The 22,659-nt window shown below is 41.8% G+C and overlaps 1 protein-coding gene across 1 annotated transcript in view; it reads right to left on the reverse strand.

Moving 5' to 3' along the window:
• Sh3gl2 (SH3 domain containing GRB2 like 2, endophilin A1) overlaps nt 1-22,659 on the reverse strand; it is a 184,923-nt gene that overhangs the window by 144,097 nt on the left and 18,167 nt on the right. The gene's annotated exons all lie outside the window — the stretch shown is intronic.

The following is a 22,659-nucleotide window of genomic DNA, read 5'->3' on the forward strand; positions in this document are numbered from 1 at the left end:
CCCCCCATTTGGAAACTGCAGATGGCTTATTTGCATATTACAATTCTCTGGCTTGATGACTGTTTTGGGGGGATTAGAGGAAGAAGCAGATGGATGGACAAACTCTGTGTTAATGTGTCACTCTGGCAAGTAACCAGGCTAATACTGAATCTCTTAAACAATGCACTCTCCACACAATTCATAAAATAAATTCATTAAAAGGTTACCAGGAATTGAACACACGTGCAGATAATGCCTAAATGACAAATTTGTCCAACTTTGCATTTGAGATCAAAAGGTGGAGGAAATTATCAATTTCGAGAGTTTACATCACAGAGGCCATGGCTATGGAAAAGCAAAGTGGAGTAACTATAGAAGTTAAGGTTCGGGGAGAAAAGGTTTTACTTTTCAATGTAGAAAACAAAGGAAAACTCTGAGGCAGTTACTGGCATATCTCCAGGCTAAAGTCATCCCAATTTTACTCCAAGTGACCAGAAAAAATTTTAAATGTAATTATTTTATTCCCTACTTCTCTTTCCTTACTCCAAGCCCTCCCTTGTTCCCTCTCAAATTCATTGCCTCCTTTTTTAGTTGTTATTGTGTTTTCATTTAGTGGTGTGTGTGTGTGTGTGTGTGTGTGTGTGTGTGTGTGTGTGTGTGTATGTATGGGGGTGTGAATTCAGGGCTGACTACTGGGTACTGGAGATTAGTGGGGGCTCATCCCTGGGAAGGATTATCTTCCCCATTTTCAGCATGCCTTAGTTGACTGTAGTTCCTTATCTTTGGATGGGACTCTGAGATTTTCCCCTTCAGGTTAGTGAAAAGTTCAGGCATTATGCTGGCCTGCCCATTACCTGGCAGAATGCAGTCAGGCAGTACTCTGGTCAGCCCAGGGTTCCATGACTACTAGTCTGCAAGCAGCACCATGCTGACCCCACTCCCTGACAATGGGACACAGTGGTGTGGCCACATGGTAGCTAAGTCACTCGTTACAGGGCTGCATAGGGACTCAGTGTGCATGTGCGAGCTTCCCTTTTTAAACTCACACCCCTCACCTGCCCCCTGCTCCTGATTAGCCAACACCCTTTACTCTCCTCCCTTCTCTCTTCTCTTACCCTTTGTCTCTTCTCATCTCTCCCCTTCTGGCTCTCCCCCTCCCCTACTTTAATAAACTCTATGGTTAATGTAGTCTCTATGGTTGGTGTTCCATCTCACTGTAGTAATCTTAAACAAAAGAACAACAGTTGGGCTGGGCGTTGGTGGTGCACCCCTTGAATCCCAGCACTCAGGAGGCAGAGGCAGGTGGATCTCTGTGAGTTGGAAGCCAGCCTGGCCTACAGAGCAAATTCCGGGACAGCCTCCAAAACAATATAGAGAAAACCTGTCTCAAAAACAAAACAAAACAAAACAAAACAAAAAAGAACAACAACAGTTGGTATATCTATTGGTGTTGTTCTTCAGATCTTGTGAAGGCAACCATACTGTTGAGGTATCTTGGGTGAAGCTTCCTTGTCATTTCTAGGAGACACAATTTCACAAGTGCTTTCCTGGTTCTCTGGCTCTTAAAATCTTTCTGTCACCTCTTCATCAATGAAAGAGTTGTTTTGTAGGTGTATTGATAGAGTCTGGATACCCCATGATCACTTGTTCTCTGTGTTTTGATGGGTTGTGGGTTTCTTTAATGGTCTCCTGTTACAAAGAGAAGTTTCTTGATGAAGTGTGAAAGTCTCACTTATCTATGGCAATAAGGAGAGATCTTTAGAATACAGTTAGAATCACATACCAGACCTGCTCTAGGACAGTGGTGAGGTTTAAATGAGCAACACATGATTAGAATAGTGCCCAACACCAAAGAGACAATATGCGGAATCTCAACACAAACTCAAGTGTGGCACAGAACGCACACCCATAAATATTGCTGAGTCGTTGTTTTATGCAATCACTGATCAACAAGACTCTCTTTACCTAGGTTTTTAAACTTTAGTTTCCTGACCAAAAAGAAAAACGTATTAATTTCAAACCTTCTGTCATATCTTTTCAGAAAACCATAAGATACTGCATTCACAGAACCAGAAACCAGGGGAAGAACTCTTAACACTTACAAGCTATGTTCATGTTGGTGAATTACTTACAGCAGAATGAATGAGCCAGGATGTTGTACAGTTCATGCGAAAAATGATTTTAAAAAAAAGCTCAGTAACCCCAGTGAGCATTTAATTGGGTTAATCCATTAACATCATACCTTGCCTTTTTCATTGTGCTATTATACATTTGGGAATAAAATTAAGGTTAAAATGTGTATATAAACTAATTTTAATCAATCACAAAAACTGAAGACATTATGAAGCAATGATGTACTGAAATAGCAAGCTAGGTACAGAGTCAAAAAGGAATTTACTATAATCATGGATGTAGTTGTCAAAACTGACAGTTTTGTGTTGTTGGTTTTTTAAATAAAGAAGTACTTTTTGATAAAAAAACAGTAGCAATATTTGATTCCCTCATGATTTCTTGAAGATTTATAACCTATCTAGCCTTTGTGTTCAATCATGTGTAGCATCCTCCAATGCTAGGCTCATAGCCTTGTCTCCCCCTCTTCTACAAAACGTAAAAATACTATCTACTAGACACACACACACACACACACACACACACACTATTTCTTTTATTAGGTCAGTGCATATGAAATTTGACAGATTTCTCCCTGTTGATTCTAATTTCTAAAATAATTTCCACATAACCAACTTGCCATAGTTAGTACTGTACATATATACTGTGCTATCCTTGCAATGGGACTAAATTGAGTTGTTAACTATTTGAAAACAATGGGTCAAAGACTCTCTGTGGGTATCCTATGTCACCCTGCTTTTCTCTGTGGGTCTTCCTCTGCTGGTACTGGTGTTGCTGCTGCTATGAAACTCAGAATGAAACCCAGAGCCTTGGCACATGAAGCACATAAGTGACACAGCATGGATTAGTAAGCATGCTTTCTGCAAAATGTTGCAGCTATTATGAGACAAATACAATGATGGCTAACTACCACTGATCAGGAGCCCACATCAGAAGTCCTGGAGAAAGCAGAAGGTCATGACCCCAACTACACTCTCTGAGATCCAGCCACTAAGCCTTTCTTATTTTTACCATTCTTATTTACAGAACTAAATCTTCCAAGTAATAAGAAAATTAATGGGTACAAAACATTGTTAACTTACTAGTGAAAGTTATCTACATATCTATGTTACTGTCTGAGTTCCACAGGATGAATATTAAATTTTCCAGAAAGAGGACATGTAGAATTATGTTAATGAATATCTCTTTGTTATGGCAAAGTCTTTGTTTGTTTTTCCATTTAATTGTTAAATGTTCCACAATGAATGTATTTTAATTAGGGACAATTTTTTTTAAATGTGGGGAAAACTGACAAATGGATACTACATTTTAAAAACTCACTTTATTCATAAAACTACAGATCAATTAGATAGTTACTCATAGTTACTCTTCCTGCTGGAATATGTCAATAAGCTCTTCCTGCAAACAGATTTAGAGCAGGTCCATAGACTCATCCTACAGAGGGGCCTTACCTGGTAAACACTAAGCAATGGCAGGCTTGATCTACTCACTTGGCATCTGAGCAGGCAACACATGACCAAAGTGTTCACCGTAACTGGAAAGGCAAGGGCAGAGAATGCTAAGACCAGGGAGGGTAGCACATTCAAGAGACCTGGGGAGTAGGGTGGGGATACTCCTCCTTTCCAGGATTGCTGGCAGTTCAGCACGTCTATGTCCCTGGAGGTCAGAGCATTTGCTGTAAGAGAATCTTCTGAGTGTGGTCAAAGGTGCGTCTCTTAGAAACCTTGTATTGTCATCCCTATCTATCTGTGTTTCCATCCACTACATCACCATTGTTAACAATGGCCTCCTTTAGAGAATGGGCAAAGACAAACTGACATAGGCTCCACTGCTGGAAAAGACCACCACACTGTCACTGAGCACCGCTGCCTCCACAGTCCCCTTCAAGATGAAGAAAATGCACCTTGGTTTCTCCATCTCCAAAGCAGTGGTGGTAATAGCAAAAGTGACGGTAAAGCATAGCTCACAAGAGTACAACACGCTCACTCGAGGGCATCTTGCTGGACGATGGTTGCCTGCCCTTTTCCCCAGAGTTTGCCCTACTAAAGAAAATAACCACCCTGTCCCAATTCCAGTGCCATCAAAGACTCTGACACAGATCTTTAGTGGGCCAGCCCCTCCTACTCCCTGAAGCCCAGCCAAGTCAATTTCCTTGACATTAGGGCTCAGTCAAGATTTCTCATTTCCTCCAACAGAGGGGTTTGGCTAGACCCCAGTAGAATCTCCAATTCTAAAAGAGCAAGGGGTTTTATCTCTTTTTCTTGTAAAAAAATATGCATTTTTCCTTTTTTAATTTATTATTTGTACTGGTATTTTGCCTGACAGTTGTGAGCTGCCTTGTGGGTGCTGGGAATTGAAACCAGGTCTTCTGGAAAAACAACCTGTGCTCTTAAGCCATCTCTCCAGCCCCGAAATATGCATTTTCAGCAACACACACACCAGAAATTTTGTCTAGAGTTTGAAAAATAAAAACAAAATAATTAAGAATTTGCTAAGAATGACCAATACTTTGCATCGTCTTAAAAAATGGTAATTAGTTTAAAGGACCTTACTTCACAAAGAAATCTATTAAGAAAGCATGTCCCCTAAAGTTGAAAAGTTAAATAAATGGCATTTTTCCCAGAGCCGTCACAAAAGGAGCCAAATAACTGTGTCTAAGCAGCAAGTAGGGAAAGAGAGAGATGGGCATAAAGCAAATACAAACTCCTTTAGAAAGTGGCCACACAGGATCCCTAGTATTGTCACAATTCATCTGATTTACCAGGCAGCTCGCCAAATAAGGCACAGGCAATTAAGATGAGCTTGGGCTTGCTGGGGAGGTGGGCAGGGTCCTTTCACGTTGCTAAAAGAAAAGTTAGTACTTCAAAATGGCCACATGATTTTCCTGGTTACTATGTGCATTGTGAACCGACTATTGTAAAACACAACACACAGACCAGGAGGTATTCTGTGGGATGAACTTCTTAAAACATCTTTAAATACCAAGGAGAACTAAAGCGTGACCTTTATTGGACTAATGAGCATCTTAGAGGCAAGTACAGACAGCCTGGGAACGATGGCCGCTTCCCTCTGGAGCTCTTGCAATAACTAAATACTGGGAGCTACAGTGAATAGACTGCTTGGGACAGAGACAATTGTGGGCTTCCTTGTCAAAATTCTAGCATTGCTGTTATTTTTCTGAACTCAATTTTTTCTCTTTTAATTTCCAGCAACATTGGCTGGATATTTTTGAAATAACAAGCACAGTTTTCAGCAGGAAATCAGGTCCTTTCCCTCACCTGACTTCCTGCCACTAGTTTTGTGGGGAGAGTAAATGAAAAGTGAGTAAACTAAACTTCACAAAGAATAAAAATAATGAAAACTACTATTTCATTTCTGCCACTGAACACATTTAATATTGTCCTTACTAGTGTGTGCAGTTCTCAGAGCCTGAGGGTGTCCTTGAGGAGCACATTCAGTATTTAAACGACTCCTGTTGGTTATGATTACAATGAGGAAGCACTCTCAATTACATAAGGGCTCGGACCATACTCAACACAGGTGGACCTTGAAGAGATAGGACAAGTGGAGAGCTCTACCCACAAAAGACCATGTATTATACAGATGTCTTTGCATGCATAACGTCCAGAATAGAAACGGGGAAGTGGGCTCAGTGGTGAAAGCAAATAATGTTCTCCCAGAGGATCTGAGTTCAATTCCCAACCCCCAAGGCAGGCGGCTTTCAACCACCTGTGACTCTAACTCAGGGCATCAGATGATATTTTCTGGCCTCCACCAGTACCCGCACTCACGCCCATATCCACACACAGGTGTCAGTGGCTGATTGTCTGGGGCCTCTAGAATCCAGTGGACATCAAGGCTGAATGCTGTGACTACTAACTGATACATTGTTTCTGTTCCAGCAATGGAACTGTATGATGGCAGTGACTGCAAAAGTCTGCTAATATACTGAAAGCTCTCTTGAATTGTTCATTTTAGACAATGTGTTTTAAGTGGGTAGATTGTACTATATATTAGCTGTGTCTTAAAGCTGAGGTTATGTAAGGAAAATGAGAAAGTACTCATTTTATGTGACATAATTAACACACCCACAAATGAAAACCATTTTCTTCATTATTCTACATACACCCAGTTCCCTTTCCTCTCCCCACATAATTCAACCTCAAGATCTCTTGTCCTCTACATTCCAAGATGCATTTTGCAAACTTAACATACACAAGAATCCCCATGGAACTTATTAAAGCATCAACTATGATTCCTGACATCTGAAGGAGAACCTGGAAATGTACATTTCTGTAAGCCCTAGGTACGGCAAGGTAAGATGGTCGAGCAGCAAAATGCTGAACAAGACCTAGATTCATAGCCTAACCTAGGCACCAAGCATTTAACAGAGCCACCACCACCAATCCGGCCACAGTCCACAGCCAGGGGCACACACTCCTGGAAAGAGCTCATCCTTCTTGCTGTGAGGGAAAAGACCAGACAGAGTCAATGATCCCACTGAGCAACCAGAGTTCCTACACTGATGGGTAACAAGCTGGTCTTCTATACAGGCTCTGCCGCTGAGGGACCCTACCACAGAAACCCTGAGATAGAGCCACAGAGCTAAAGCAAATATGATTAAACACTGATCTCTTCACATGGCTGCTTCTAGTATAGAAAGAACAGTTTGTGGGGAGAGCTTAAAGAAACACAAACAATTATTGGGGGAAGGGTGAGAGAGTCAAGGTGTCATTATAATTCCCCACAGGACACAGAGGAGCAACCAGGCAATGACTCTGAAGGCCAAAAATCCCTAATGCCTCCCTGTATGGTGTTGAATACCCAGACCAAGGCAATAATCACCTCACCCTCTTCCTGATGGCAGTGAGAGACAGCAAGTCCAGTCCCCCAAGAAGGAAGACTTTAGGGACCAAAGTTAACCAAACTCATTTTGTGAGGCAGTGAAAGACGTTTTTATTCCCTTTCTTGTGGATCAACCAGCCTGTGTGTCGCTGTCGCTGTGAGATTTCGAGTTTAATAATGAGGACCTTTGCCAACCGCTCTGACTTCCCCAAAGCAACTCGATTTCACGCACATCTCAAGCACGCCACCCCAATTACAGGAGAATCCAAAGTGTCTGAGCACAGTGAAGCCAGAAGGAAGAGATGCCAGAAAGGTTCTAGATGGCTTTCCTGTCCCATTAACTTGTAGTGCCCAGAGAATGGGAACAAACATGGCTCAATACAAAATACATTCCACTTCCCAGGAACAATTTCAACCAGGGTCAAAGAATCAAAGTCTTGCTTTGTTTATACATTGTCACATGTTTATCCATGAAAGGAAGATACTCCTATAATTATGAATTTCTTCAAGAAATACAGAATTTAGGATATATTACTCTTTTTAAAAAAGACCTGGAAACAAGTTTAAAGGGTTTTAGAATGCTAGTGGTCCACTTAGCATCACAAAGTAGTCTTAGAATCAGATATTCCATGGGTTTATTTCCCTATACCAAAATGATAGTTGAAGTTTATGAAATAAAAGACTGATAACATATTTTTCAGTACGTGGAGACGGCTCAGTAGGTGGAGTCCTTCGAGCACAAGCATGGGTTCAGATCCCCGCATCCGTGTAAAAGCTGGATGTTGTGGCATCTGTTTATAACCACAACACTGAGTAGGAAAATCCCAGATATGCACTGGCCTGTCAGTCTAGCCAATGCAGAAGGCTTCAGGTTCAGTGAGAGAACCTGTCTCAAAAACTAAGGTGGACAGCAACAGACCTCTGACTCCAAATTCTAGTCCTAACACACACACACACACACACACACACACACACACACACACACTATATGCACATTTGTGAGCACACAGAAAAAGAGATGTTTCTAATTAGAAAGTTTACTATGTAATACCTATTCTAAAAAACAGTGTAGATGAATTTAATGATGGAAGAGGGAAACCATTATTTGTTATATGACAGACTTTTGTGTTCATTTTGGTATTTAATATGTAAAATTTCCAAAGACGATGACTTGGGAAAAGATGGCACTTGCCCACATTTGCACATGTTGGATCTCAATTTAAATCATGCACAGAGTAAAGACTGTACAAGTGATAGTATGGCACATTGATCAAATTAGGGAAATGACATAGTAGGACTAGGACTCCACCCTCAATATAGCAGTTCAGCAACACACCTACCATCAGAAATACCTTCTTCAGTGGCCAACTGTGCTGGATAGTTTCATGTCAATTTGATACAAAAGTCATCTGAAATGAGGGAACCTCAATTAAGAAAATGTCTCCATAAGATCAGGCTGTAGGCAAGTTTGTAGAACATTTTCCTAGTTGGTGATCAATGGGGTAAAACTCAGCCCATTGTGGTTGGTGCCATCCCTGGGCTGATGATCCTGAGTTGTATAAGAAAGGCTGAGCAAACCATGGTGAGCAAGCCAGTAAGTAGCATCTCTCTATGGCCTCTGCATCAGCTCCTGCCTCCAGGTTTCTGCCCCGCTTGAGTTTCTATTCTGACTTCCTTTGATGATGAACAGCGATATGGAAGTGTAAGCTGAATACACCCTTTCCTCCCCAAAGTTTTGATCATGATGTTTTAGCACAGGATTGGTAACCCGAACCACGACACCAATATTGTATCTGGGGCTTTCTGGGGCTAAAAGGTGATTATCTGAGAGCACAGTCATGATCTATCATGCTGAGGCTTCCAAGAGGATTCACTCACCTCCCTTACGAAGCCCACTCCTCTCCAAGGCCACCCACTCTCTTTAACAGGACCTTCAACTTTCAGAGCCCACATTCGCAATTATTCTCCTTGTATCATGTACTATCTGGAGGTGCATATTAGGGATTCACACACTTGATATGGCCCTTCCTAAAGATCAGCTACCCTAGGCTCCCCTTCCAAGTCAAGATGACAAAGACCTTATAGATTAATGTGACCCTTCTGACAAACTCTAGGCATTTGGATTTCTTGTACATGTAGGAAGTTGTCTGTGGACAAAGATCATAACCAAAAAACAAAGATTATAACATAAAAAGTCCTTGATGGATCTGTTTAAACAAACTGGACTTTTCAGTCCTAAATGCCCTCTGCAAACTGTCCAAGAGAACTTTTCCTTTACTCACTTATGGTGCTCAGGGTATGTGATCTTGAAATCTGGGTTCAAAATAATTCTTCCTTATGAACTATGATCTCAAGAATGCTATTACATCTTTCCATTTTCACCCATAAATGGGGATGCTTTAAACAACCACTTCATTCCACCATACAAATTATTGTTCACTAAATGCCCAAGACTGAGCGTGCTGCTGAGATAGCTCAGCACGTTAAGGTGCTTGTCACCCAAGTCTGGCCAAGAGTCTGATCCTCCATGTGAAAGTGGAAGGGCAGAAGCAATTCATTAAGCTTATCCTATGACCGCTACACACACACATACATACACACACACACACACACACACTCTCTCTCTTCATGCATGTACACTCACAATACTACTAATAATGATGATGATATTAATAAAACCATTGACCCACACACCCTGGAAGCCAGGACTGCATCTCCCCAAACTGTGACACTGCACTAGCAGGCTATAATTAGTTTACCCACCATGCATAAGGATAAGGAAGTAAAGGATCTGTTAACTACATAAGAAGGTCTCAGATCTCCACCCACTAAAACAACTGTGCATTACTAAATATATATATATGTATATATGTGTGTGTGTTTTACTTAATATAATATGTAAATATTATGTTATAATATACTATATTATAACTAAATAAATCATACATGATAAATTATATAATGTATTTCATATATTATATAGTTAATATGTTATGTATATAACGGTAGCCTCTATTAAATATGCTACCATCTCCATAGATTATTAGGTGCACACTCAATAAAACTAGGAACACTAAGGGCCAAAGATGGCTCAGCAAGTAAAGGAACTTGCCCCACAAGCCTGGTAGCCTGAATTTTACACCCCAAACCCACATAAAGAAGAAGCAGAGCCATAAAGTTGGGCCTACATGTACACATGCGTGTGCACACACACACACAAATACGCACACATACTCACTCACACACTTATACATACACACATACCACACATAAACACAAACACACCAAACACACACCACTCACACAAACGACTATATACACACCCAGAGGCTTCCTGGTGATACTGAAACAATCCATCTCTTTAAGGGACCTTCATCAAGCTCACATTTCATTGTAGAAATCTAAGTTTAACTCTGACTCCAGCTAACAGTCCCTCTGCTTTGTGCCTTGAGGAATGATCTTATTTGCTTTTGAAACATCTGTGCAAGGGAGAATTGAAGACTCCCAAAAGCATCTGCAGGGCTCTTAGATTTCAAGTCTCTGTTTCTCACGATCCTCTGCCTAGAGAATGTCAAAGCAGCTTAAAATAACACATCACATCCCTCTCAAGTTGTCACTTCATGTGAGAAACATGAGCCAAAAGCAAAACACTTGTTACTTCCAAGCTAGGTGAGGAAGAACCCAGTCGGTTAATTCTGTTCATTAAGTTTCCGTGGATAGACTTGTACAATAAAATGTGAGCATGATGAGGGTCCCTTAAACAATCATCTCTAAACATCTTCCTCACTGTTTAGATATTAGTAGTCTTCCAAACACAATTCCATTTTAATTTTAGCAGAAGAGCTACAGAAAAAGAAACATCTTAATGTTCTTCAAGATAATAAGCACTGTCCATCATTATATGCCCACATATTTGGGAAAGAAAAGATTCAATTAAACCATGGCATGAACTGCATTTAATCCATAAATTTGAATGCGCCATTTTGTGATGGCTTCAATAGGTTATTTACACTTAATTTCACATGCAGCAGTTCTGTATTCATGAAACAAACACAAGTTTAAAAGACAAACTATGGGAGCCTTGCTGAAGTTTTAGTTATTCAAAACTGCAGTAAGTGAAAAATGTAGTAAAATTCAATAGTATGTCACAAATACGTACATGTGCAATATGAACAGGGAGCCTATATAGGAAAACAAAGTTCTGTTCCTTCTCAGGAGCCTATGGAATCTGTGTCTGAAATGCATGGTGTCTTCAGCAACAGGGACTCAACTTCCACCTTTTAGGGGCAATCAATGCAATAGCAATAGGTTGTATGTTTAATTATCTCTTAGACAAAATTACCAATAACTCAAAAGGGTACTTCTCATTGCTACCATTGGGGTTTTATGAGATAATCTTTGGCTCTTGGCGGGAGCATTTTCATCCCAGATGGGAAAAGTTCATTTAAACTACATATGTATATTTACCTACAGACTCAACATCTATTATAGGGTTTCTTAGGCAGGCAGTTAACAGTATGGTTTTTTATGACATTTTTACAAAACCTTAGTTTTAAAGCCTCCTTCCTGAGTACTAGATTTCATGGTACTGGAAGGCATCATGCAAGTCTCCAAAGGAGGAAAACAACCACGAGTCTTACCTGACTGTGACAACTATGAACCACAACAATGACCATCATGACACCATAAACCAAGGGGTGCAGGAATGCCAATCATATATAGGCTGACCGATAGTTCTTTAATTGGACTTAAGCATAGAATTTTAGAGATAAAAATATACTGACTCCCTTGCAATAAAGTCCAGTTCCTGCCTATGCTTGACTGGGAAAGGGATGTATGCCAGATAGGAAGACATTTTGAACCTTCTGTGGAGTCATTGGTTTGATGAGTGTTACATTTGTCCATCCGCATTGCTGTACCAGAATGCTCGAGGCTGGGTAACATACAGAAAAGAGGTTAACTCACCATTTTGGAGGCTGAAAGCTAGTATACCATGTATTGTTCATGTGAAGTTCCCCTGGCAGCATCACGCTGTTGCTTTCCTGCAAGGACAGACTCTGGAGCCATGAACATCAAACCCGGAGCATGTTCAAGAGGGATCACATGCCCAAACACAAAGCCAGATAAATGGGGTCATCTATCGACTCTCTAAAGAAAGCCAGCCAGGAGAATTTTTATCAGTTCCTTCCCATCTCCAGCAGCCCTCTACTGGGCTCCACCTCTCAAAGACCTCCCACTCTCACAGTGTCTCCATCCTGGTGAACAAGCTTCCAACACACAAACCCTCGGATACACTTACATCATCACCAAACCACAGCAGGTATCTGCAATGCCTTAACTAGAAATGGCATAGATGATGTCAAATTTCACACAATGAGTTTCATGATGTGCCATCTATATTTTATTACATACGAACATTTATACGAACATGAAACATACCCATGCATTTAAGTAATTGGTAGTATGATCGCAATGCTGACACCAGTCCTCCTTCATGGAGGTGCTGTGTACAAAATGCCATTTCCTGGTTCTTTCCAGTTCCCAAGTACTGACACACTGTACAGTGCACAGTCTCTGCAGGACACAGTCATTTCTTGGACTCCCACATGATCATTTCACCCCTCTTTGTATCACTAGCTGACTGGCACACTGTCCTTGATGCATGCTTTGTAGACTGACACAGATGACCTCCTTGGTGATATCACTATAGGATAGAGTTTCTTCCAGAAGCTGATGAGGTTGAGAAAGTATTACAGGGACAGCAAGAAAATGAGTCAGCAGAGAGGGGGTTGTTTACCAGCTGGAGTCAGAAGCAAATGTCCTTGTGAAATAACACTAATGCCCCATCTCTGACTCAAATAAAGCCAATCTCTACCTATGCCCACCTCTGCCAAGCTTCTACAAGTGACCCAAAGGAGGTAGGTAACCCCGCCCTCAGGAAACCCTGGGAAGGTGACCCATAAGAACACATGTCCATCTACACCCAGAGGCTAGAGCTCAGACTGTCCTAGACACTGCTCATCCAAGCTACATCCCTATAGATTTCAAGCCTCCTCCCCCTGCAGGAACCTCACGTTATCCCCTGACAACTAAGTCAGTGCATTAGGCAACCCTCCCTTCCTTCATAGCCACTATATCAAAACAAGCCCTGGTCCATTCTGTTGTTCACACACAGGCTAGCAAGGACCAACAGAACATGGGGCTCGGGGTAGAGGAAAAGGGATCGCTACAATCTGCAATTCTCAAGTTGCTGCCCCTGGTCCCCGTATCACAAGCCAGTAACAGCAATAACAACAGTTGCGGTAATAATGGACAGCTAACATTTGCTCCTTATTATATTAGAAAACGTCACACTAAGTGGAAGAGCTTATGGATCAGCTCAGCTCACCATCAGAACAAGCTCTTGGAATGCTGATATCAGCATCATGTCACAGGTGCAAAAAGTCTGAGGATGATGTCTGTGCATGCAAATTTGGTAAACAGGCGGAGGGGCTAGCACACCAAGGCCGGTAGTACCTTGCTGCAGTCTTTACTGCCTCTTTGAAAAGGTTGGGGAACCAAAAGTCTGAAGATTGTTTGCAACAGCAAGGGATAAACCCCTCACTTCTGAGATGTTTTTTAACCTATCAATTAAACTGTTGCAGCAAACGATCCTTCCAACCAATAGTTGTGTGTCAAACATAGGACAAGGAGATCCACACCTTATTGTGGCGAGAAGCTTAAAAACAGAAAGGCTCATTCTTTTTGGTTTAATCTTTTCATTGTTACTTTTAATGAGCTATACATAATAAAATTCACCATCTTGCCCATTGTAAATGTATACAGTCAGTAGCAAAACTGTACGTTCATATTTTGTGCCACCATCCTCCTGTAGATCCCAATTCAAACCCTGTACCCGTTAAGTGATCCCCAATTCCCTCTCTGTTTGCAACCATCACATTCTGATTTCTGTCCTTAGCAATGTGATGACTCAGTATCTCAAAAGTGGAATCGTAGGGTGTTTTCCATCTTCACACTAGTTTATTAAACTTAGCACAGTCTCCCTGTAGCTCATCCACACTGCAGCATGTGACAAGATCCCAGTCCTTTGATACGTATAACCAGACTTTTACACAGTCCCCTTTCTACACACATGGACTGCTTCTCCTTTTAACTATAGCATCTAATGACAAATACCTCTGGCAAAGATGCAGCAAAATCAATCCCACTCGTGCTAAAAATGGATGTTAGAAAATAAGAGACTGCTCATGAACAAATTAAAATTCATTGTCCTTTCTGAGTGAAGCTGAGCTGCATATACCCAGGCCTGGGTACTGCAGCATGTCCTTGGAGTGAGTCACACACAGCATGTACACTCCATGTGCTCTGATGACAGGTCACAGCTCCGGGCACAAGTGCATTTCTTTCTCTGCCCGTGGCTGGAGAATAAAATAACACACTACCTAAAAGAGATAGTCTCTTGGAAAAGATCCACATGGAAGGAAGATATGGATACACTTTTTAGAGGATTAAAGGTGTTTTTTTTCTTGACAGCACATCAATTTCTACAATAATTGTAGGATTCTTTTTAATCGCCAAGTATTTAGTTCAAGCTTTAAAAATTCTTTGATAATAGAAGTCCACTGTTATCTCATGAATCCTACCCTCCTTCTAGAAAAAATAGCAGCCAACTGTTTCAATAATATCTGCTCGAAATCCTTTCCCAAATCAAGAGTACTGAAACAATTTGTATATTGATAGCAAAGGGAGCTCAGCTATTCCTCCACCTGGAGGTCAAATCTGACCTGGAAGGTGTAAATCCTTACAATCTCCTTGATAGGTATACAGTGGTTAGCAGCCTGTAATATGTTCTAAACACGGAGAGATAAAAAGGTCTTATAAAAATGTTCTGGCCAAAATGTACCAAATAAGAAATAGTTCTGAACGTTTCATGATAACACAAAAATACAAGGTACTGATTTCAGCTATGCGCTGTGTGATATTTATACATTGTGTGAACATGTATTTGCTGTTACTGGTGTCACAAAATGCTGAATGGCCAATAGCTAGGCGGGAGGTAGATGTGGGACTTCCAGGGAGAGAAAGGAAGAGTAGGAGGAATCCAGGTACACAGGAGATTGCAGGAGAAAACAGAGAGGAAACAGGACATGCAAGATGGAAGAGGTAACCCCACATGATGGAACACAGATCAGTAAAAACACAGGTCAATTTAAAATATAAGAGTTAGTTAGAAACAAGCCTGGGCTCTAGGCCACGCTTTCATAATTAATAAGAAATCTCCATGTCATAATTTGGGAACTGGCTGACAAGACAGCTATGACCTAACAGTGATTTCCCAGGTAAAATATACAGCATTTAAGTTAACTCTCAATTTATTTATTTTTTTCAGTAATGAACAAAAACAACAACAAAACCCCACCCATACATGGATACACAGGATGCAGGATTCTTAGAAGACAAAGTAAAAAGCCAGAGGCAATACTGCTTCTGGAGTGGACCAAGGCAACCCGTGCAAAAAACACAAGCTGGGAGGGCAGGCGGGGCCAGGTAGGCCCTACCTGATTAGATGCTGCACTGAGCCAAAACCAAAGACCATTGCAAGATACAGAGATGGTCCCACTGTAAGTCATGGTCCCATGACTATAGTCATCTGTCAGGTACTTGGATACCAGGAACATCCCACCTGGAGCCCAAAGAGATCATCAAGGACAAGTGTGTGCCTTTTTCCTGTTACGCCACAATATCCAATGTAGATAGCTGCTCATCTTAGAGTTTTCATAAAGACTGACCATGTGCTTTTCAAGTTGTGGGAGTGGCAGTCAAGGAAGAAAAACTGGAAGGCTTTTCCAACACTGAAACAGTAAGGCCTTGGGTCAGCAATGTGAATGGTCATGATCCATTGATTTCAGGCTGAAGATGAGATTCCTGGCTCTCAAGTGTGACTAATTCTCTCCGATAATAGGACTGTGATAGTTGATGGCTCTTACTGACTCTGGCCAGAAGTCAGGTGAAGAGGTCTGCCACTCAGATTTTCTTAAGGACCACCTCCCAGGCTAGAGAGGAAGACTTTCTCAACAAGGCCTCTCACCAACTACACGAACTCAAAAGGACTAGACGTTGCTTCTGACTCCACTTAAGCACGCCACAGGACTTGAACTCTGCCATCTATCTAGTCAATGACTTCCCCCTCCATTTCCCAAAATTAGAAAAAAACAAGTTACTGATGTGCTTTGTTTTAGTAAATAACTTCACCATGTTGTGAAGCTTACTGGGGAGAATATTTGATTTCTATCATAACTAAAGAAGACACTTTACATGACATAAATGGAAACACTGTCTAAGCAGCCTCTTAAACTGTGAGACATATGAGTGCATGCAGATTCACATACACACACATACACAGAGACATAGACACACACACACTTGCACACATACACAGGCACACATATACACAAACACACACACACACACACAGGACTAAAACCAGTGTTAAAACTTAAAAGAAAAACCACAAGAAAGAGAAATGTGAGTCATTAATTACACTCAGTGATTTCATGGAAAGCAGCAGGCTGCTTCTAAGTCTAAAAATATCCCCTGAACATCAAGCCCTGTGCTTATTTTTCCAACTTCCCCCATTTTGTTGAGGATCCATTTGCAACTGAATAATACCAATTAATGAATAGGATCTTTCAAGATAATATGAGCTTCAACAAGCAAAAGAAATGAGCCTGTCCATGGCAGGCTCCCCCACCAACAGGGCCAGAGCGTTGGTCGAAGATGCTGAGCACCTTGAGGGAATAAAAGCACAAAGCTTATCACAGAACTAAAAGGGGGAAAAATCCCAGATTTTCTAAAACGATGTACTACATATTATAACATCAAGGTTCTTATAATTATCATATCCTAAACCTTAGTTCTAAATTTATGTAATATTTTTATCTATACAATGTGTCCCTCTGCCTTTTGCTCCGCTTTCAAGTATATCAGAGGACATGGAGGTTTCCCTTTAATCCCAAAAGTATCCTCACACTCTGAATTACCATAAAACCAGTATTTAAAATCAATCTACAGCAGTAGTAGCCACACACAGACCACAGAGGCTGCTGCATATTCTATACTGTATGCAGTTCTGAGATCTGCATGCCCCTAGCCATAAGAAGGAGATACCTTTTAACAGAACCGAAATAGTATTCCACAGACATATCATTAGCAAAATGATGCATTAGATCATCCCTATACGCGGGGAGGGTGGGGGAGTGCTCCATGATGAATCTTTATTAGGCTGTTCTCTGAAGGCCTGTCTAAGGAAGGATCAGAATCGGAAGCAGCTGTGCTTGTTAGCACTCTGAGGGAGGTGCGTGTGGAGATGGCTTGTCTGAATATCTTCAACACACTATTCCGGATGGCTTCAGGATTGTTGCTCTCTGCTCCTCTGCCTTGTTAACCGCCCCCCCCCCTGAGGTTGAAGAACATGAGGTGTTTAACAAAAACATAATTTAGAAACAGGGATGCTTAAGAGGCCTCATTTCTATTAAACATTGACCCAGTTCATCGAGGAAGACTGCACTGTGGAAGAATTTCCAGAAGGAGAGTAAGAATGGGGAAAGACATTTTTTTTCTTCTAATGAAGGCCTGGCATGGTAGCACACGCCTGTAAGCCCAGCGCTTCAGAGGCAGAGGCAGGAGGATCTCCACAAGCTCTAGGCCAGCCTGGGTAACACGTGAGTTCCAGATTAGTCACAGATGCATCCCGAGATCTTGTCTCATAGAGCAACAAAAATTAAGTAAAAGAAAGCTTTCAAAAACCAAAGACACTTATTATTGTTATAAACTTTACCCCAAACTGCCACCTACTCATGGGGACAGTCAAGGGCAGTGCCTAAGCACACATTTTATTCACGAAGACTGTCTTCCACCAAAAGTACATACAGAAAAGGCTTCCTTGTGTGTATGGATTATTTCGTTTTACTACTCAGAGAATTCCACTAGGTGACTGAACCAGTATTTACACACAAAAGCTAACATCGCGGTGGATTCTGAACATGTTTCTTTTTCACTGTCTTCAGTTACTCCTCCAAGTCCAAAATGTGTCATTGTCAAAGGGAATCTGTACATTGTACACGGTGCCTGACTGGCCCCAGGCACCTACAATCATGGAACATCCTGAAACCCCAAATTCCCTTTTTTTAAGTTGGGTTTAGGCCAAACCTAAATCCCCTTATTCATTTTAATTTTTCTAAGTGGTAGTTCTTTACTTCTATGCAGAAAATGAATTACCTACCTCATTCTACAACATCTGCTCATTAGCTAATGTCCAGAAAGCCTCTCTCACCAGCTCAAAAGGACTCGTGGTTTCCTTTTGCTACTTTACAATCTTTTACTTTCATATCTTCAGCAACTTGAAACACTAAGATTTGCATTAATATAAGGGACTGAGAGAAGGGTCCAGTTTTTATGAATGAACGGATAGCTGACTGTCTACACATCATTTACAAACAAGCCATTCCTCTGGGCAATGACTTGAACTGCTGCTTTTCCATTTACCAACTCACAATGTCCCTGGATTACTCAATACTACATTTACAGTTGTGTTTCATTGGCTGGGAAGTGACTTACTAAACAACTCATTTAAAGTGTCCTCTGCCAGTGGAAAATTCTGCCTCCACCATCAATGGATAACTATGTTGCTTTATAGGAAATCTTAATTTCTCTATGCCTTTATTTCCTTATCAGTACAATGGGTACAGGGGTGCCTCTCCATGGATTATTGTGAGGGTCCACTTACATGGTGAACACTAAATGGTGTTACTCATGCTTATCACCATCATCAAGTTCACATAAACTCATCAGCTTGACCCCTGCCATCAGGAGTTAGAAAGTAAAGGAGAGAGACAATTACTCAATGGCTACAAATTTCAAATACATTCACAGCCTGGTAAGTGTGTCAAGAAAACTAAAGGAATCCTGTGGGATGAAGAAGAGGTCTCCAAGAAGTAATGTCTGGACCCAACCAAACAGTGAATGGGCATAAACCAATCCTAAAGGATGAGTGGGAGTGAACCAGCCCTAAAGGATGAATGGTGTGAACCAGCCCTAAAGGATGAGTGGGAGTGAACCAGCCCTAAATAATGAGTGGGTATGAACCAGCCCTAAAGGATAAATGGGCACAAACCAGCCCTAAAGGATGAATGGTGTGAACCAGCCCTAAAGGATGGATGGTGTGAACCAGCCCTAAGGATGGATGGTGTGAACCAGTCCCCAAGCTGACGGGACATAGGCAGGCAGCAGGCAAGGCTCAGGCCTACCTCTTGGCCTGACAGCACTGAGAGGCCTGCTCTGAGTTGCTTGTCCACATATGTTTCCTTGGCCACAATTCACCAAGGGCTGGGCTTTGCACAGACTTGTCTTCTCAGTTTAAAGTCACACCCTCAGGGAAACAAATACTCCACAATCACCCCCCTGCTGAGTGCCTCTAATAAGAAATCACATAAATTCTACCCATTCAGCAAATCCTCTCAAAGCTGGAGATGTTCCCAGACCCTTGCATCCTAGGAGACAGAGTCATTTTTTTCCCACAAGACCACCCTCTCCAATCAAAACTACGCAACTGCCTGTCAAACTGCCTTTTGCTCTTAGATAAACATAAACAGAAGTGCCATGCCAATATCTGTGATGCTGTTAGCTGCAAGAATCTCCCAGACCTACCTAATAAGTAACCTTTAACCTTTAGCTTTTCTGCTAACTAAAAAATGAGACTTTGTCCCCATCAGTGTTAGAGATGGCATCCGTGGAGAGTCCTCAGCATTGCCCTGTGTTGCACTTGTGGCCAATTCCCCTTCCACACCTGCATGACTGCTAGACTTTGCCGAGTCACTGCATTGCCAGGCCCATAGCGGCAGGGGGTAAACATTTTACTCACATCTCCACATCCAGAACACAGCACACAGCCCTGCAAATAACGAATTTCCTACCAACTACCTGCAAGATGGGTGTCATGGAGAACCTTGCCCTAGGTTGGGGGAGAATAACAGAAGGATGGGGATGTGTCAAGAAGACCCCAGTAGATCCTCTTAAGGGATTTCGGTCTTTGAAGTCAGAATGGTCTTTCATCACAGAGGTGGCAGGGGCAGGTGTGGGTGTGACTCACATGTTAACCATGGAGCACAGCGGGGCTGAGGCTGGCCACCTGAGAGCTGGCCACAGGACGCACTAGGCAGGGCTGGAGTTTCAGAAACTGACATTGTGAAAGTACCAATGTCTCACAAGGACAGACTTGGAAAAGGAAATTCTGCAGGACTAGTAGCCTGGAATAAATGGTGACGCTGAACAACATGGAAGCAAGACATCAAAACTACAGTCAAAAAGGAAGTATGCGCCCACTCCCCAGAGGGGGTTCTGGGTCTCGGATACATTACTCATCCAAGGGTTATCAACCAAACCTATCTTTAAAAACAGTTGCTGTGTGTGCCAGGTATACGGAATGTACAATGCTATTCTGTAAGAACCACAAACATAGAGGCTAAAGATCTTTGCACTGACAGATTGGTAAATCAATTTCTCCTCAATGTATTGCTCCCTGGAAATTATCAAGTAGAAATATATTATAAAACTTCTCTCCCACGATGATATGATGGGAAAGTTCTCTGAATTCTTAGTCCTCAAAACTCATAACATTCCTGGAAAACAAATCCACTGTTGTCTGTAAAAATCCTTCCTAATGTTGCAGGTAAGACTTTCCATCATATGCCTATGAATGACTTTTTAGGCAAGAAGAGGTATCCTCAAGCCATTGCCACTTTGGGCACTATTTAGAGAGTAGCATCTACATCCACTGTGATCTTTGCTGCTCCTCTCCCTTCCGACCCCTCTCAGCCATGTCAGCAGCGAGTCAAGGGAAACTTGTGCATCTCTACTAGGAATGTACAAAATGTCTCCAACAGCTCACTGCTACATCGCTCTTTGTAGAAACTGAACTAGTCACTCAGCCTGTTTCCTCAGTGAAATGGTTTGGTGCCAATACCTGTTCTGTGTGAACAGGAGCTCCAATAGTACAAATTAGCAATACATATGCCATAAAATGCTACTCAATAGAGTGTTCCTCAATAAAGTTAATATAACTCTCCATTTGTGATAAATAATGGAGAAATCAGGAAGGACATAATATAGTCCTTTCTACATGAAGAGTAAAATCATGATGGTCTAATCATCTGACATACTAAATTAGGAACTTTTATTTAGCAAGAAGGGTTCTTCAAAAGCCTCAGTACTGAACCCACTATTTTATGTCAGAGGTACAATGTGTGCTCAGCATGCACAAGGACCTGCATTCAATCCCCAGGACCCCCACCCTCTGAATTCCCACACACACACCAAGAAGGAAGAGGAGGAAAAGAAAGCAGTAATGTTTGTGAAATTCCCAAACCTATTTTCAAAATATAGCTAATGTTCCCACTTAAAGAAACACACACATGACTGGGGATGTAGCTAAAGAGTGGAGCATTTGCCTACCATGTACAGGGGGGTTGACCCCAATACCACACAAATGAGAGAGAGAGAGAGACAGAGAGACAGAGAGAGAGACAGAGAGAGACAGAGAGAGACAGAGAGACAGAATGAGAGAGACAGAGAGAGAGAGAGACAGAGAGAGACAGAGAGAGAGAGAGAGAGCTCTGAGCTTTAAGGACTAGAACTTTTGGAAGAGAAACACCATTATCTGATACACAGGCAATCAGTAACAAATTCTTAAAATGAGTTTTGAAGGAAGGATAAAGGACAGAAAATGAAGATAGAGGAATAGGAGGAAACAGATGGGCACTGACGATTTAATAATGAAGTATGAGAAACTATGCCTTGCATCAAGACTGTGAATTTTTTTCATATTTATACTCTAGAAGTCCTGCCATATAGAAAGTTGCCTACCCCAATATTTCCAATCATCTGTTCTCTGCACATATATGACCCCATATTCCATTTATTCACAGAAGACTACAAACCCAGCAGCACTGCTGGGGATGGGAGGGAACTGTCTAATGGCAATGCTCTCTCCCCAGCCTTATGCGGGGTAGCAATCAACTGTGGTCACAGCCAGGCTGGGGAGTCACTCTGCAGCTCCCAGGAAAGGGGCTGGGCTGGGGTGTGAGCACCCATCAAGTCATCAGGAAGCAAAGACAAAACACGGTTGAAATCATAGTGGAGAGCAAGTGAAAAAGTGACGCCCACAGTTGGAGCGGATCCTTTTTTTTTCCAGTTGATATGTACACCACAGACCTCTGAACCCAGCAATCCCCTCAGAACAAAGAAGACTGAAATAGTAAAGCAATCAGAAATCCATCTTTCTGGAGTTTTCAAATCAAATTCACTTATACAGCCGCTTATTGACACACACCTCAATAGCTTTGCAAAAACACCCGGATGCCAGACTGCAGCTTCTCCTATATCAGCAGTGTCACCTGTGAGTAGAGAAGGCTGCGCAGCATCTGCTTTTCAGGAGCTAGCTAAGGAGCACGTCATGCCGAAGTGACAGATGGCAGTACTCTACTCTGCTGCTTCTGCCTTCCTTCAAAACCCACTTCCGTGCTCTGCTAAGATTGCTCAGTGGCCCACTGTAAAGGTGCCAGCTTCCAAATCACAAAGACCTGGGTTCAATCCCCAGAACCCATATAAAGGCAGAGGGACAGAAAAGACCTTTGTGTGTGTGCAATGGCA

This window comes from Mesocricetus auratus, unplaced genomic scaffold (genome assembly GCF_017639785.1).
Source record: "Mesocricetus auratus isolate SY011 unplaced genomic scaffold, BCM_Maur_2.0 Super-Scaffold_100014, whole genome shotgun sequence".
Taxonomy (NCBI): domain Eukaryota; kingdom Metazoa; phylum Chordata; class Mammalia; order Rodentia; family Cricetidae; genus Mesocricetus; species Mesocricetus auratus.